Here is a 19,289-nt window from a genome sequence, read left to right as displayed (position 1 = left end):
AAGAGAGAGTGCACAAGCGGGGGAGAGGGGCAGAAGGAGAAAGAGAGAATCTTAAGTAGGCTCCATGCTCAGTGTGGTGCTCGATGTGGGGCTTGATCCCACAACTCTGGGATTGTAACCTGAGCCCAAATCAAGAGTTGGATGCTCAACCAACTGAGCCACCCAGGCTCGCTAGTGAGTGAAGTCTTCTTATAGTCTAGCCCCGGTCAGGCTACCAGATGACTGCAAACACATGAGTAACCCCAAGCAAGAGCTACAAAAGAATCTCCCACTTAAGCCCAGCCCAGATTTGTGTGATACATGGAATTATGAGCAAATAAATGGATATTGTTTTGAGCCACTACATTTGGGGGCTGATTTTTATGTAGCAATGCATAACTAAAGCATCATTGTAAAGATTTGGGCTTTTACTCTGAATGAAATGGTTCTATGAACTGAATTGTTTCTCTTCCCTGCCCACCCCTCATTCATATTTTGAAGACCTCACACCTCATGTGACTGTATTGAAGACAGAGACTTTATACAGATAAGTGAGGTTAAACGAGTTCACAAGGATAGGGCTCTGATCCAATAGGATTAACGTCCTTATAAGAAAAGACACCAGAGGGGTGCCTGGCTGGCTCAGTCATTGGAGCATGTGACTCTTGATCTAAGGGTTGTAAGTTTGAGTCTCATATTGGAGATGGAAATTACTTAAAAATGAAATCTTTAAAAAAAGAAAAGAAAAAAAAAAAGGCACGAGAGAACTTCTTCACATTTTCTCTGACAGGTGAAGATACAGTGAGAAGACAGTCTTCACAGAAGAGACCTTTCACCAGAACCCCACCCAGGTTGGAACCCTGATCTTGGACTATAAGAACTGCAAGAAAACAAAGTTCTACTGGTTAAACCACCCAGTTTATGGCATTTTGCTATGGTGGCCCAGGATGACTAATACAGATAGGAAGATGGTAGTTTTAGTTGTTTTTGTTTTTGTTTTTAATTTTTTTATGTCTATTTATTTTTGAGAGACAGAGACAGAATGAGAGACAGAGCATGAGTGGGGAAGGGGCAGAGAGAGAGAGGGAAACACAGAATCTGAAGCAGGCTCCAGGCTCTGAGCTGCAAGCACAGAGCCTGAGGCAGGGCAGGAACTCAGGAACTGCGAGATCATGACCTAGGCTGAAGTTGGATGCTTAACCAACTGAGCCACCCAGGCACCCCAGAACATGGTAATTTTTGAGCCAAGGAGCAACATGATCTGACCTTTCAAAAAAAATTATTCTGGCTGCTACATTGAAAAAAACAAACAGAAAACCCATAGGTAGCCAAAGGAAGAAACAAGAAAGGTGGCAGAAAAGGGGCTCAGTTGGTTAAATGTCTAACTTCGGCTCAGGTCATGATCTTGCAGTTTGTGAGTTTGAGCCTCTCGTTGGGCTCTCTGCTGACAGCTCAGAGCCTGGAGCCTGCTTCAGATTCTGTGTGTCTCTCTCTGTTCCTCCCTTGCTCACACTCTGTCTTGCTGTCTCCCTCTGAAAAATAAAGAATTTAAAAAAATAAAAAAATAAAAAGGAAATGTGGTGGAATGATCTAGATAAGATATAATAGTAGCTTGGACCACTTGGGTAGTAGCTATGCCGATGATGAGAAATGATAAGAATCTGATTTCTGAATCTACAAAGTTGCTGACAAACGTGAGGTACAAAAGAAAGAGAGAGTCAAGGACAACTCAAAGATTTCTTGCCTGGGCAAGCAGACGGATGAGATCATTTAATGAGATGGGGAAGAATGCAAATAGCAATTTGGGGAGGACTTACTAGTAAGATCAGAATTCTGTTTGAGAATATTAGATTTGCTTAACTGACTAAGCCACCCAGGGACCCTAAGAATATTAGATTTGAAGTACCTATTATGATTCTGCACCCAATACTGACGTGTGGACTCTTTCCAAACAATTCTCTACACCAGCTGGGTACCTATGATTTAACTCATTTCTGACACTATCTACCTGACAGTGTGTCAGATACCACAGGACTCAGTCCTACAAGACTGCCCTTCCCCTACTTGAGATGGCAATGCCAGTCCAGGTTGTCACTTGTGTTTCTAACCAAATGACTATAGGTTGGAGACTCCAACAGCCCCACTCCTTGGGTCTATTAACGTGCTGGAGTGACTCACATGACTTAGAGAACCATCTACTTACTAGATCACCAGCTTATTATGAAAGGATATATAGCTCAGGAGCAGCCAGATGGAAGAGATGCATAGGACAAGGTATATGGGAGAGGACATGGAGTTTCTGTGTCCTCTCCAGGAGTGTCCTCGAATATCCACGAGTTCACAAACCTGGGGTCTCTCTGACCCTGACCTTCTGGGTTTTTATGAAGGCTTCAATTCTGTAGGCACGATTGATTAAATCACTGGCTATCAATTCAACTTCTAGCCTCTCTTCCTCAGAGGTCAGGAGGGTGGGACTGAAAATTCCAACCATCCAATCACCAGGTGGGTCGCCCTTACACGAAGCCCCCATTCTTAGGTGTTTTCAAAAGTACCCTCATTAACATAAACGTAGGTGTGGTTGTGAGATGTTTGTTTTGAATATTAAGACACACTTATTACTCTTACTACTCAGGAAATTCCAATGGTTTTGACAGCTCTATGCCAGAAATGAGATGAAGACCCAATATATATTTCTTATAAATCAAAATATCACACCTATGTACATCCAGTCTATAGGAGAAATATTCAGCCAAGAGACATAAATTTAGGAGTTGTAAGAATATATAATTTAGAGCCATGAGATGAAGAATCTTCTAGGAACTGACAGTAAACTGAAAATGGGAGATACAAAGATTAAGTCCTGTGATACTTGAGTGTTCAGAGCAACTACTCTTAAATTATGGTTTGTGGCTCCATGGGGTTCTTTGAGATCTTTTCATGGAGGCCTGGAGGTCAGAACTGTTGAGAGGCCTGAGAAAATTGAAACTTAAAAGCTTAAGTTATGGGAAACTGAAACCTAACCAAGCTTAACCAGCTTGTTCCGCTTCTGTACAATTGCTTGGCGCGCCCATGTATTCCTGATCAATCATTATTGCCTGGCACATCCGTATATTCTTGATCAACCATTGTTACTTGGCACATCCGTGTACTCCTGATCAATCATTGTTGCTTGGCACATCCGCGTATTCCTGGTCAATCATTGTGGTACCCGTACCCCCGGTTGTGGTCTGACCTAAAGGCAGGAACCAATCGAATACTGTTAAGTGTCCAACTTTAAACACCAACCAATCGCAGCTCTGTAACTGTGGGAAATTCCTGATTTCCCCATGACTTGTTTGTACCTGTCTATAAAAGGGGTGTAAAAACCTCTCTCAGGGCTTCTTGGCGTCACCGGCAACGGGGGCACAGAGGTCCAGGTTCGAACCTGCAATAAATGACCCTTGCTGCTTAGCTTTGACTCTGGACTCTGGTGGTTCGTTTTTGGGGGTCTCTTAGACTCTGGGCGTTTCACTGTTTTTGTAGTAGTACACAAACATTATTTGTCTTTCTTTTTTTATATACTATATTAACAATTGCATTGAAAATACAAAAACAATGGTGGGTGAACCTGCAGCCACTTTAGCACAAATCAAGACACTGTCATCAAACTCTATTAGAAAACATTGTACTTTTCATCTTTGTTCTTGTATTTAAAATAAAGGTGCAGTTTCATTGAAACATGTTCTTGAGGACAGGGTAAACATTATTCACTGGTTCTCAATGCTTCGTTACATATTTATTTAACATTCTGTCCATCAACATGGAAAGTCCTTTTAAAGAACTTTCAGTACAAGCCAAAGAACTGTGCTTGTCTTAAGAAAAGACACTTGTGCCATTGTTTGAATTGCAAGTCAAACTAACTGATATTTTTCATGGAACACAATTTTTACTTGAAAAAAAAATGACTAACAGAGGCGCCTGGCTGGCTGAGTCAGTACAGTATGTGATTCTTGATCTCAGGGTCATGAGTTCAAGCCCCACATTGGGTGTAAAGATTACTTTAAAAAATAAAATCTTCTAAAAAAAAAAACCTGACTAACAGAAAAGATTATGGTTTTATATAGACTTGGATTTTTAGCAGACATTTTCTTGAAAATGAACCAAGTGACCTTGCCACTTCAAGGAAAATAAACGGATGGCATTTGTTGCCAGTGATAAAATTTAAGCATTCGAGCAAAACTTAGACTTTTGGAAGACATATATCTACCAAGCTTGATAGGTTCCCAATACTTGTTTGATGAGGCGGGTTGTAATAATAACAAATATGATTTTTTGATATCATATAATGAGATGTGTAAACATTTGGAAGATCTGCATAATTAAGGGAAACAATATTTTCTCTTTTTTTTTAAAGATTTTTATTTTTTTAAGTACTCTCAATACCCACCATGGTTCTTGAACTCATGACCCTGAGATCAAGAGTCACATGCTCTTTTTTTTTTTTTTAATGTTTATTTATTTTTGAGCATTAGAGAAAGAGTGTGAGCAGGGGAGGGGCAGAGAGAGAGGGAGACACAGAATCCAAAGCAGCCTCCAGGCTCTGAACTGTCAGCACAGAGCCGACTTGGGGCTCCAAGGCACAAACTGCAAAATCATGACCTGAGCCAAAGTCAGAGGCTTAACTGGTTGAGCCATCCAGGCGCCCCAGGAGTCACATGCTCTTCTGACTGAGCCAGCCAGGCACTCTAGGGAAATATTATTTTCCAAATGACCAATTTATAACATTAGCAAATCATGCATCTAAAAGAGCCATTCCAAGTGCAAGATAGATGAATAGATTTTAATGTAAGTTTAAAAAGTTCATTGGTAAGATTTCAGATTACACTTTACAACTAATCTTCAAGAAACCACTTCTTGGAATTGAGATGTGGGATCAAAGGAAAATGTCCAGAATTATCTGAAAAGGCTATTAAAATATTCCTTCCTTTTCCAAACACATATCTGGTGAGGTCAGATTTTCTTCATATGCTTCAATGAAAATACCCTATTACATTAGGTTGAATGAAAAGCAGAAATGAGGATCCAGCTGTTCTCTATTTCACCAGACCGGGAGTGGACAATTTTTTTTTTCTATAAAAGTCCTGATACCTAATATTTTAGGATTTGCAGGCCACACAATCTCTGCCACAAATGTGCAACTCTTCCACTGTAGTGAGAAAGCTTTCATAAACAATACAGAAGTAAACGAATAAAGGGGAGCCTGGGTGGCTTAAGCGTCCAACGTCTGCTCAGGTCATGATCTCACAGTTCATGAATTTGAGCCCTGCATTGGGCTCTGTGCTGACAGCTCAGAGACTGGAGCCTGCTTTAGATTCTGTGTCTCCCTCTCTCTCTCTCTCTCTGCCCCTCTCCCGTTCATGCTGTCTCTCTCAAAAATAAAATAAACATTAAAAAAAAAAAAAAGAAGTGAATATGTATGGCTGTGTTCTAGTAATAGGCAGTGGGCTGAATTTGGCCAATAGGCTGTACTTTGTGCATCCTTAGGCCTCTGAACTGGACATTAAAGAGATTTTTAAAAATGCAAAAACAATGTCAGTCTTCTCACTAATTTGTTTTGGAAAATACAGTTTTCTTTCTCATAAAAATGGTATTTCTATTAACATGTAATTGATGTATAATTATTATTTTCAAATGAATCAATAGATAATTCTTTTTTTTCAATATATGAAGTTTATTGTCAAATTGGTTTCCATACAACACCCAGTGCTCATCCCAAAAGGTGCCCTCCTCAATACCCATCACCCACCCCCCCCACCCTCCCATCCCCCATCAACCCTCAGTTTGTTCTCAGTTTTTAAGAGTCTCTTATGCTTTGGCATAGATAATTCTTGTAAAAGTCTCAATTTTAATTTCCAGAAGAGTAAATATTGATAGATACAGGCCACATAACAAAAGCTCTTTGAGGTTCTCAATAATTTTTAAGGTAGTGTAAAGGTGGTCCTGGGACTAAAAAGTTTGAGAACTACTGGTTTAAAAGTTGGGGGCATGAGAAGGAACCAGCAAATGAGACAAGGGGACCAGCTCATGAGAAAGTAGGAAAATTAGAAATGTGACCCCCCGGAAGCCAAGTCAAGAAATTCTTTCAGGGAAGAGGGTGTGAGGTTAGCTATGTCCATTGATAATTATCTTGTCAAATGTTAATGATGAGAAACCAATAGACAGGGAAATGTTAAGCTTCAAGGGAGAGGAGAACTAATCATTTGCCATAGGACACTGGAAAAGAGGAAGGTGACAGTATCCAGAGCACTGGTTGAAGATTTTGCTGTAAATGAGTGGAAAGGGGGTGCCTGGGTGGCTCAGTCGGTTAAGCGTCTGACTCTTGATTTTTGTTCCAGTCATGGTCTCTAGTTCGTGGGTTCGGGCCTCATGTTGGGTTCTGCGCTGATGGTGTGGAGCCTGGTTGGGATCCTCTCTCTCTGCCCCTCTCCCTTGCTTGTTCTCTCTCTCTCTCAAAATAAATAAATTTAATAAGTAAATAAATAAATAGTTCTACTTCTACTGAAACACGAGGTAGTAAATAAAGGATGAGGACAACTGCAGCCAAATTTGTAGGTGCAGAAGCAGGAAACTGAGGGAGTACCAATCTGATGGCTTCTATTTTCACTTAAAAGTAGGAGGTGAGGCATCTGTTGGGATGAGGGGGTGAAATGTTTGGAGGCTTAGAGGAGTGAAAAAATGAAAGGCTGAAGAAAAGAGAGCTGACTAGGGAAATTAGAAGGAAATCTACGTAATGTTGATTTTCCAGGTGGGGTTTAGGATCATGAATATATTGTCCAATGCACCAATCTGTATAATGGTTGTTGGCTCTTCTCTAGCAAATATTTAATAGTTCAGGTGTTAGTACATGTTAGTACACAGATAACAGAGACAACAGACCTGCTGGACAGAGACAGTACATATTTTAGGATTTGTGGGCCATATGGTCTCTATCATAACTATTCAACTCAGCCTTTGTAGTGTGAAATCAGCCACAGACAATATGTAAATGAATGAGCCTGACTGTATTCCAATAAAACTTTATTTATGGACACTAAAATTTGAATTTAATGCAATTTCTTGTGTGTCATAAAATATTCTTACTTTGAATTTTTTAACTAGTTAAAAATGTAAAAATAATTATCAGCTTGTGAGTCACACAAAAACAAGCAGCAGGTAGATTTGGTCTGCAGTGCCCATAGTTTGTGAACCTCTGCTCTAGACCATAGCAGATTAGAAAGAGTTGCACCCTCAGGGAAGGACTACCCCAAGACCTTGAATAGAGCTTGGGTTGGTTTCTATTTGTTCCTTTTGTAGGGTGCTCTTGTGTAATATACAATATGGATCTCTTTATGTGATGGTCCTTGCAGTTAGTCTGTTGGGTGATATAACAAAAGGAAACAAAGTATGGACATTGAGGATACTGGTACAAAATGCACCACTGCAGTATAAACTGGATAGAAATAGAAATGAAGGTGGAAAGGAGCTGATAGACACCTAATCCGGGGGGGTCAAGGACAGTTAAGTCTTTTTTTTTTTAATTTTTTTTTTAACATTTTATTTATTTTTGAGACAGGGAGAGACAGAGCATGAACAGGGGAGGGTCAGAGAGAGGGAGACACAGAATCCGAAACAGGCTCCAGGCTCTGAACTGTCAGCACAGAGCCTGACGCGGGGCTCGAACTCACGGACCGTGAGATCATGACCTGAGCAGAAGTCGGCCGCTTAACCGACTGAGCCACCCAGGCGCCCCAAGGACAGTTAAGTCTTAATGAGCTCAAGGAACCGATTGATAACAGAAGTGACTAAGGGAAGAATCGGAAGGAAGATCAAAGTCCTGGAGTGGTATGTTGGCATGTAAGATTTTAAGAATGAAAGAGCTCCATGTTGATAACAGGGTACGGACAGCTCACCCAGGGGTCAAAGTCTTTGATGAGAAAGAGGAAATTGACCAAGTTATCAATAAGTGATAGTATCAACAAAGGTTAGAGGTTGAGGTCATGAATCATAAGGGAACAGTGAGAGTGAAAATGCAATGACCTGAAAATGGTTCGGGGACAAAGGGAAGATCCATCAATTGCTCTATCACATGGCTGACACTCCCTGGTTATCTCCCTTTCAAAAAGTAGCTTCTAACCTGTTGCTCCTATACCCCAAAGAATTAGGTCCTTCAAGAACCTTTTCTTTCTTGCCATAGAACTGATCTGGCAGGAAGACAATCATGAAGAACCTTAGAGGCTAACAGATGAAGGAGCAGAAAACTTTTGCTTCATTATATTCACATTTTCCAATTGCCTACTGAAATCTCCAGTTAAATGTATTAGAGTCTTCTTAAGCTCACTATGTCCAAAATAGAACTTAATTTCCTCCTGGACACACTCTACCATTTCCCCCATCTAAACGTTTTGCTTCCCCTTGAGTACACTCTCATACAAGGACCAACACTTCTGCCACAATTCCCTTCATAGCTATCCTTAATCCATTCGTCTTTACAGCCACTGTTATTCCTTGGCTTCAGGCTTTCATCATCTCTCACTTGAATTATTATAACATCCTTTCAATAATCTCCCTAATAACCCTAGGTTTATTTACAATTTTCATAAGCTATTTCATGTTGTTTTGCATTAATTTTGACTTTTATTTAAAAAAAAAATTTTTTTAACGTTTATTTATTTTTGAGACAGAGAGAGACAGAGCATGAACGAGGGAGGGTCAGAGAGAAAGGGAGACACAGAATCTGAAACAGGCTCCAGGCTCTGAGCCATCAGCACAGAGCCTGACACGGGGCTTGAACTCACGAACCGCGAGATCATGACCTGAGCCGAAGTCGGACACTTAACGGACTGAGCCACCCAGGCACCCCAATTTTGACTTTTAAAAAATATTGCTTTGGGGCACCTGGCTGGTTCAGTCAGTAAAGCATGCAACTCTTGATCTTGGGGTCATGAGTGTGAGCCCCACTTTGGATGTACATTTTACTTAAAAAAATAAAATCTTAAAAAATATATTGCAATAAAATATCATTTATCTTGTGTACTGAGTCTTTTAGTGCCTTCTTAAATTGTTCCTACAAAGCAAGTGCTTCATTCATTTCACCCTTGTCCCAGCCTTACTAACTACTTCTGTCTTGTCTCTTGCAATCTGCTTTCCATTCAGCAGACAGTCAACTAAAATACATATGTAGTCATGCCACATTTCTGTTTAAAATTCTTCAATGGATCCCTCTCAGTTTAATTCAACAAGACTTAATGGTCTCTGCTTACTATTTTAGCCTCTTTTGTAGATTTCTTCCTCCTTTATTTATCATTACCATGACTACCATTATGCATGAGCACAGAATGAACACATTGTTTTTAGAACTTTACATATATTATCTCATCTTATATGATAAGGTGGGGTAACTACTATTACTCTATTTATATATCATTTCATAGGCAAAGACACTTAACTATGAGTTTCTATAATTCCCTTCATCTAGGTCTCTTTTAGGCTTTTCCACATGTTTCCACTGCCTGGAAGACTCTTCGGTTTTCTTCTCTGGTTACTTCCTGTGGTAGGCTGAATAATGCCCCATTCTGCCACAAGGACATCCATATATGCCAAGGAATATATGTGGTCAACAGAAGTAGGAAAGGTCAAGGAACAGATTCTTACCCAGAGCATCCAGAAAGAATACAATCCTGTGACTCCTTGACTTTGGACTTCTAATGTCCAGAACTGCAAGAAAGTAAATTTGTGCTGTTTTTTTTTTTTTTTTAATTGATATATAATTGACATACAACATGTTAGTTTCAGGTGTACAACATAATTATTTGATATTTGTATGTCTTGTAAAATGATCACCATAAGTTTTTTTTTAATGTTTATTTATTTTGAGAGAGAGAGAGAGAGTAAGTGGGGAAAGGCAGAGAGAGAGAGAGAGAGAGAGAGAGAGAGAGAATCCCAAGCAGGCTCCATGCTGTCAGCACAGAACCCCACGCTAGGCTTGATCTCACAAATCTCGAAATCATGACCTGAGTCAAAATCAAGAGTCGGAAGTCTTAACCGACAGAGCCACCCAGGGCCCCACAATAAGTTTAATTAACATCCATCACCATATATTGTTACGTTTCTTTTTTCTTGTGATGAGAACTCTCTTAACAACTTTCAAATATACAATACGGTATATTTTTTTTTTTTAGTTTTTTTTTTTTTTAACATCTTTATTTTATTTTCAGAGAGAGACAGAGTGCGAGTAGGGGGAGGTGCAGAGAGAGAGAGACACAGAATCTGAAGCAGGCTCCAGGCTCTGAGCTGTCAGCACAGAGCTTGACGTGGGGCTCAAACTCACAACAGACCATGAGATCATGACCTGAACCGAAGTAAGACACTCAACAGACTGAGCCACCCAGGCTTCCCTACAACATGGTATTATTAAGTATAGTCACCATGCTGTACAAATGTGTGTTGTCTTAAGCCACTAAGTTCATGGCAATTTGTTACCACAGCGATAGGAAACACTTCCTCAGGGAAGCCTTTTTTTCGATCTCCCCAAACTGGATTAGCCACTCCTCCTCAATGTTTGCTCAATTCCCTGTCTTTACCTTTCCCACAGCACTTGCCTTGCTGCATTGCATTTCCCTGTTTGAAGCCCATCTCTACCGCAAAGCTGTGTGTTGCTCCAACAGGGATCACATTATTCCTCTTCTTCCCCAGAGCCTAACTTAAAGATACTGCTGAGCTGCAGCTCAGTAGGTATTTGTTGGATGAATGAACCCTCAAAAAGGGTTAAGATTATGTATTCATAATAAATCACGTGGAGTGACTAGTACGTTTTAAATGCAACTGAATTGGTCTTCCTAGCAAGAACAATAAAAAAAAATCAATGCACAGAGCGGACTTTTTCCTAAGTGCCCCATGAACATCAAAGTAAAGTGGTTACCTTGACAACAAGGAGAAATCTGCTTTCCTTAGAGAAATGAAGTAGCAAAGCAAGAGAGAGTGAAATAATTAAGAAATTTTGAGGTTTAACAGGGACGTCTAAGTTTTTTACATAATGAGACATATGCTTCGACATGACATGTGTGCCAGCTACCATAAGTTTTTGTTCATGACAATAGTGAATTAAATGTGACTGTACTGGGCTTGCTACTATTGGATATGATTCCAACATGAGTCAGGGCCACATGACATTTTATTTATTATTTTCCTTCTGTTGTAAATCTTTGGTGTGCTCTAGTTTCACAATGTAATTTTATTTTATTTCTTTATTTTTTAAATTTTAATTTAATTTTTTTTAATTTTTATTTTTTTAATGTTTATTTTTAAGAGAGAGAGAGAGAGAGAGAGAGACAGAGTGCAAGCAGAAGATGGGCACAGAGAGAGGGAGACACAGAATCTAAAGCAGGCTCCAGGCTCTGAGCTGTCAGCACAGAGCCTGATGTGAGGCTCGAACTCACAAGCTGTGAGATCATGACCTGAGCCGAAGTCGGACACTCAACCACCTGAGCCACCCAAGCGCCCCAAATTTTTAATTTTATTTTAAGTAGGCTCTAGACCCAATGTGGGGCTTGAACTCACAACCTTGAGATTAAGAGTCACATGCTCTACTGACTGAGCCAGCCAGGCACCCGGCACAATGTAATTTTAATATGCTGATTATGAAAAACAGAGGTATCTCAGAATTGTGGGGGGTCCTTACAGAGTCACCTGAGTTTCTCTCTCATCTTCTACCTCCCCAACTGTTCAGAAGTCTGGTATTGCAAGGCTGAAGTCAAAGAGTTAGCTGGACAAGTTTTTGTCTGGAGACTCTATGGAAAAATTAACTTCCAAGTTCTCCGGTGCAGTTGGCAGAATTCAGTTCCTTGTAGTTGTAGGAGTAAAGTCCCATTTACTTGCTGGCTGTCACTTAGGACCTGCTCTAAGCAACTAAAGGCTACTGTTAGGTCTTTTCCCATGGCCATCATTGTTACTTCACGATATGGTATGTTTGCTTTCTTCCAGGCCAGCCAGACTTTGCCTTCTGCAACCAGCCAGAGAAAACTCCCTACTTTTAAAGAGTTCATGTATTTGGGTCAGGCCTACCTAGATAATCTCCACATCTCAAGGTCACCTCTGCCACATAAGAACATAATCACAAGAGGAAAAGTCATCATATACACAGTCCTACGAATAGCATACACAACATACGGGTGAAAAATTTGGTGCCATTTTAGAATTCTGCCCGCCCCAGCACTACACATCAAAGTTGATCAGAATGGGAGTGTATTTTGAAAACAAATAAATAAACAAAAACACCTAAGATTTTTCTCAGTACTTTTCCTTATATTCCCACAGAGAACCACTCCTTTAATGGCACTGAATTTGAACAACTCACAATTACATAATTAATTTCATTCAGTGTGATTAATATAACTAATCCAATTCTTCCTGCATGACTCTTAACTTCAATTGGTTACACAATTAGCTTGCACAGGCTACCCTGCTGGCCAATGAATTCACATGAGCTAGCTAATCCATAAGACAACAAAACATTCTTTTGGAGAGCTAACAATATCAGCTGGTGGTTATGTTATTATGCTAGAGTTTTACAGGGTGCTACTATTAGGGGAAACTAGGTAAATGGTACATGAGACTCTTCTTTTACTTCTTATAACTGTATGTGAATCTACAAGTTTCATCTCAAACTGAAATTTCAAAATAAAACAATCCGGTTTTTAGTGTGGTGTCAAATTATAGATGCCACATATCAGACTATCTGGTTTTGCTCTTTCCAGAATAAAAAAGTATGACCAGAGATAGGACTGGAAGGTTGAAAAGCAGGAAGTTGGGTTTGGAATTCCCTAAGTGAGGAATCTGATAAGAGCTCAATGAATGATGAGCAAAAAGCTCCAGACAGGCTTTTCCCCAGCTGAAGTAGCAATTTCTAGATTTTACCAAGTGGGTAAATCAGCTATTCATATTTTGGAGTTTGTGCATTGTTTAGAAGATTAGAAATCCAAAGCTTTTGCTAAGTTTTTGTTCTATTATTCAGAGAAGCAGATATTTTAAGCAACAACACTGTGTTGTGACCACTTAACAGAGGAAGAAATTTAAAAAAGAAGCCTCAAGGAGCGAGTTACCTATTTTCTTCTAGACACCATTTCTGTGATTCCAGTCACCATCACCATGTGACAAGGAAGGCCCATCAGTATTTTCCTCTGTGTGGATAGGTTGTACCCTGGCAAGGTAGGAAGAGAGCTGAAATGAGCCTTTGATTCAGTCAATTACGATTTCGACGACAAAAAGTATTTTAAAATAACTATTAAACTTAAATTTTAGATTGTTATATAATGAAACATCACATAAAAGTACTATATTCTGTGATCAACTTTGTTCTCTAATTTATTTGTTCTATTTGACCCCAAGCAAAAATTTTCCAGGCAACTTTCCAATGCTGTCTACCAGCTATTTTTTCCTTACATCTTAGTTATTAAAACTTCATGGTTTGCTACTCTAAGTCTGTAATAATTGAGGAAGTGGACTAAGGTGTCCTCATTCTGCTAATCCCTGCTTGTTTTTCACAAAATTACTAATCTTCAGGGAACATCTCAAACCATTATTTTTATTTCTGAGTCAGAAAACCAAAAAGTGGAGAAAGTTGTGGATGACAAGTGCTCTTGGAACATTAGACAATCTTTTATCTGGAAAGAGATGGATTTGATACATTGTCATTAAAAGTTCAGGGTGCCCCAAAGGTAGGATTATTTGATTCTCAATATACAACTTTTAAAAACTAAGACAAGGTTGACAGAAAAAAGTATAAAGGGTATTTTTGTCTTTGTAGCTTACTCTGTGTCACGAGAATATTTGTATTTACGCAACACATCAGTTAAAGGATGCCCACCTTTCGTGGCCCAAAATATAAAAAACATTTTAGTTTGATGTCATTTGAGCCATCAAGGTCACTTTACATGGAAAGAAGTGACTAGTTCATGACGATGGGTCCTGACCATGGGTGTACTTTTCAAACTTTGGAAACAATAAAGGCAATACATTTCAGCAGAAGATAGTTTTTGCCCAATTGGAATGCTTCTTGAGTCTACCATGTTAGAGTCAATCTATCCTGCCATAGGATAGCAGGCAATGCAGAAGAGCCTGAGACCAGACAGCCAGTGCCGAACTGACAGATTTATAAGAGCACATTCCAGTGTAACCATCCTATATGCAGTCACATGAGTGGGCCCAGCAAAACCTATAGAAGTAACGTAGACAGCCTGGGTCAGAGGACCCAGTGAGGGTCCTGCAGGACCAGCCAAGAATAGAAATCAAAGTTGAGCCAGGATCAAGTGAAAGCAGAGTTTACTGAATAGCTTAAGGGTTTGAGTATAGCAGACAAGTTTATGGGAGATTTGGAAAGGAAGGGAGAGTGAGTCTCTTCGTTGTGTGATGTTAGGGGTTTGTATCGGAAAGAGGTCCAGGTTATGTGTTCCTTCAGGAATTCACAGTAGGGTCTGATCAAAGCGAATGACAGGTGAACAATCGGTGTTATTTCATAAATTATTGCAGGTAGGGGATATTGATATCAGCATCGGTGGATGTTTGTTCAAAGCTAATGTCCTGGGGGGGTGCCTGGGTGGCTCAGTCGGTTAAGCATCCGACTTCAGCTCAGGTCACCATCTCGCAGTCTGTGAGTACGAGCCCCGCGTCAGCCTTTGGGCTGAGGGCTCAGAGCCTGGAGCCTGCTTCCGATTCTGTGTCTCCCTCTCTCTCTCTGCCCCTCCCCCGTTCATGTTCTGTCTCTCTCTGTCTCAAAAATAAATAAACGTTAAAAAAAAAAAAAACCCACAAAGCTAATGTCCTGGAACACATTTGGAATCCGGTTCTTCTTAGATGTTATCAGGTGTTTGGGGGCCTAAGATGAAATTCGGAGAATCATTAACTTTCTTGCTTCCCCCTCAGAGTGGGAACATAGCTTCTTTGGTTGATTCAGATGCAAGGTGAAATATAGAACATGAAGAAATGAGGCCCAGCAGAAAACCAGCAAAGATGGAGCCTTTCTAAACATGAAGTTGTGGGGCACTTGGGTGGCTTAGTGGGTCTAGCATCTGATGCTTGATTTCAGCTAAGGCCAGGGGGGTCAAGGGATCTCTCCCTCTACCCTTTTCCCCCACTCACGTGCTCTCTCTCTCTCTCTAACATAAAAAAAAAAAAAGTGAAAAAATAAATAAAAATGAAGACATTTTAGTTTCCATCTCAGAACCATCCAATCAACTCACAAAACTGTGAGCATAATGAATCTTGTCATATCACCAAGTTTTGGGGTGGTCAAAGCAGATTAAAATGGTTCAGGAAGACTTCACAGAACCCGACATGGATAAAACTAAACTTATTTTTCTTGACTTCCAGACTTCACTTTTTCTAGTAATGATGCCACCATGCCATCATTTCTTTTACTCTGTTTTGAAACAGAGGTATGTTTTTTTTTTCATTTCTGTCTTTCTTTCCCTGATATATAGTGTCTAATTCTCATCAATTCTTCCTTAAGAATTTCCTTCTCACCTCTTTTCTATTATATTTAGCAGACAAGTATATGGGAGATTTGGAGAGGAAATATGTTTATTTCCAAATATGTTTATTTATTTATTTTGAGAGAAAGAGAGTGTGTGTGCATGTGAGTGGGGCAGGGGCAGAGAGAGAGGCAGAAAGAATCCTAAGCAGGCTCCACACTGTCAGCCCAGAGCCCGACACAGGGTCTCCACCTCTCAAACCATGAGATCATGACCTGAGCCAAAACCAAGAGCTGGGTGCTCAACTGACTGAACCACCCAGGCGTCCCTCATGCCAATTTAATGACTGAAGTACAGCACTGATTTTTTTTTTTAAGTTTATTTATTTTGAGAGAGAGAGAGAGAAAGAAAGAGCACAAGTGGGGGAGGGTCAGAGAGAAGTAAAGACAGAATCTCAAGCAGGCTCTGCAACCTCAGTGCAGAGGCCATGCGGGGCTTGGACTCACAAACTGCAAGAGCATGACCTGAATCAGATGCTTAACTGACTGTGCCACCCAGGTGCTCCCAGCAGGGATTTTTTTTTGCTTTCAGTCTTCAGCAGTTCAATTTATGAGGTCCTGAATCCTCATGTAATTTATTGTAGCAAAATATTGTTCCAATTAGGCTTCTTTCCACCAGAAAAAAATCCTTAAATGGCTTCTTTTGACTACACAAGAATGTTCTTTATCTTCAGCCTTATCTATTGAATCACCTCCTTCCCAATTCTGATTGCTACATATATTTCCAGGTATATCCTATCTTTCTCCCAAGTTATCATCTTTCTCCAAAAAATCCCAACTCCAGACAAACTAGCCTGATCATACTTTCTAGACTATGCCATAAGCATTCTTTAACATTTTTGCTGTTGATTTTTTTCTCAAATGACTTTCCACTTATCTAGAAATGTCCCATTCAAATTTTACCATCTATATGAGGCTTCTTCTCTAATTATTCCCGAATTATTTTTTCGAACTCCTTTAATAATTTATTGTCCAAACCATTCAGTTAATACCCACTATGGTCATTTATTACAGTTACATTTATTTTGTATGAATGTTTTATCTACACACCTGAATTGCAGCCTTCTGGAGATCAAGGTCTACATTTTATGCCTTATATAAAGTGTTATTAGCAATGTAATGCCCCCAATTTCGAATCCGAGAGACCACCAAGGAGCCGATACCGATGCAAATGCACGAGGGTTTATTTACAAACTCGAGCTTGGGCCCAAGTATACCCGACTCAGCGGAGCAGGGACTTGGACCCCTAGGTTAAGAGGCGTAGCAGTTTTTTTTTATTTTTTTTTTTAAAATTTTTTTTTTTTTCAACGTATATTTATTTTTGGGACAGAGAGAGACAGAGCATGAACGGGGGAGGGGCAGAGAGAGAGGGAGACACAGAATCGGAAACAGGCTCCAGGCTCCGAGCCATCAGCCCAGAGCCTGACGCGGGGCTCGAACTCACGGACCGCGAGATCGTGACCTGGCTGAAGTCGGGCGCTTAACCGACTGCGCCACCCAGGCGCCCCTAGAGGCGTAGCAGTTTTATAGGGGCCAGTGGCCAATGAGATTGTAACACACAAAGTTGCATAGTCGTGTCAGTCCACACGCAGGTGGCCAACTGAATTACAATTTACCCTATAGTAACTGTTTGAACTAGCCTATCACTCTGGTCAGAATTGGCGCTCAAGTTTGGCGGGCAAAAGGTGGGGTTTACATTCTTTGGCGGTTAGGGGTTCCGCATTCCTATTTGAGCCGGTTTCCAGTAAGGGTGTGCTCAGCGGCTTGACTAGGGTGGGGGAGTGTCTTAGGTCACGTGGGGTTATACATAAGATGGTGGGTGTAGCATAAAATGGAGTTAGTCTTGCTCTGCTTGTCCAGGGTTAGGGGATTTTTGTTGAATTCCTTGGGTCCCACAGTAAATATTGATATTGAAAGAGGCAGTGAGATTTGAGTAGGTAGGAAGAGAAGGTGCATTCTAGAGGAAAAGCAGTAACAAGTGAGAATATGTATGGTTTAAAGGGTCAATTCAATTACTTAACAACAACAACAACAACAACAACAACAACAACAACAGCACTCAGCTATCCATTCTTCATCTCGCTTGCTTTTCTCCAAGGCACAGTGATGTTCATTTATGCCTCAGGGCTTTTACACTGCTGTGGAAAATATGATCACAGAAATAGAATTTTAAAAATACTTTGTTGTTTGCAAAAACTGTGTTACAGGAAAAAGAAAAGAAAAGAAAAAAACTGTGTTACAGGATGGAAAGAGGGGAATGTTTACTGACCAGAGGCAAATTATCACCATTCGCCAGTTCCAGGGTCAATTTTACACCTAAATTCTCCTCCCCATCCCCCAGTTGCCTAGTGGTTAGCAGGAGAGGAAATGCCTCAAAACATCCAGCAGGGTGGGGGAAGGGACAGCCCTGTAGTCAAAAGTTCCTAAGAGCTCTTTGAAAGGGGTGCTGTTTGCATATATTTAAAAGGGCCACACAGCTGGTCAACTAAAACACTGAGGAACTACCATTTACCTGAGATCTTAAATTTCTCCAACAACTGACAGGTAGTGCTTTCTTCATTCAACAAGTTCATTTATCCAACAAATATTCTCTGAATGTCCACTATAAGAGGCATTGTTCTGGGGGAATACATGCTTTATAACAAACAATAAACAAAAATTATATACAGAAGAGTTGAAAACAATTTTTACCATTTGTATAATATAAAAAATATATAATTTTATTGTGTGCTCTGAACAACAGCTTCAATTACATAAACCAAAAAGAAAAAAAAAACCTGGCAAACCTATAATGAAAATAAATCAGTCTATAAACATAATAGTTTATCATGGAGAAGCTAATTTCTTTATTGTCCCTTTTCTTCCTACATCTTGGTATTGCTCTTCTCTTCCTATTTTCAGGACATCATTGTCCAGAGAGTTATTGTCAAGTCATTCAATTTAAAACTGTCTCCCTATCATTTTTTTCTATCATCCTTTACAGTCTATGTACTTGCCCAAAGTTATAGTATTCATTTACTTGTTTATCAGTTTTTCCTCTACTAAAATGTGTTCTATGAGGGCAGGGATATCACCTTTCTAATTCATCATGATATCTGGTTCCCTGAACAGTTCCTGCCACAGAAAAATGTTGCTGAATAAATGAATAACTAAACAATAATTAACAATTGTTGGATACTTCTGTGTACTAGAAATGTTGAATGCATTATTTTAGTTCTCCCTAGAATCCTTTATTTTACAGGAACAGTGAGTAAATCTCACAGTTAGTAAATGACAGAGTCAAGATTTGAATCAGGGATGTTATCTCCTCATGAGTCCTTGGCATTCCATTGGACTTGGGAATCCACCAGAGCCTCTTCTTACATTTGTATATACATATATGCATCTATGTATACATTTTTTAAATACCTTCTTTTTTTTTAATGTATACTTACTTATTTTGAGAGAGACTGGGAGAGTTTGAGCTAGGAGAGGCAGAGAGAGAGAACAGAATCCCAAGCAGGCTCCATACTCAGAGCTGCCTGATGCAGGGCTCTATCCCACGACCATGGGATCATGACCTGAGCCAAAATCAAGAGTTGGTTGCTTAACCAACTGAGCCATCCAGGTATCCCATGTCTTACGCATATATATTTCAAGTAGGCTCTGTGCCCAACATGGGGCTTGAACTCATGATCCTGAGATAGAGAGTTGCGGGCTCTGTTGAATGACCCAGCACGGTACCCCAGGGGTATGTAATTGTGTCATTTCAATTAAAATATACTGAAAT

At 40.0% G+C, this 19,289-nt stretch overlaps 1 long non-coding RNA gene across 1 annotated transcript in view; it reads right to left on the bottom strand.

Moving 5' to 3' along the window:
- Positions 1 to 19,289, bottom strand: part of LOC115518448 — a 42,514-nt gene that overhangs the window by 13,571 nt on the left and 9,654 nt on the right. Inside the window, exon 2 of the long non-coding RNA XR_003970266.1 lies at positions 13,095 to 13,192. This is a non-coding gene — a long non-coding RNA (uncharacterized LOC115518448). The remainder of the gene's footprint in view (positions 1 to 13,094; positions 13,193 to 19,289) is intronic.

The sequence above is a fragment of the Lynx canadensis genome, chromosome B4 (genome assembly GCF_007474595.2).
Source record: "Lynx canadensis isolate LIC74 chromosome B4, mLynCan4.pri.v2, whole genome shotgun sequence".
Taxonomy (NCBI): Eukaryota; Metazoa; Chordata; class Mammalia; order Carnivora; family Felidae; genus Lynx; species Lynx canadensis.
This window is presented reverse-complemented; position numbering and strand designations above follow the sequence as displayed.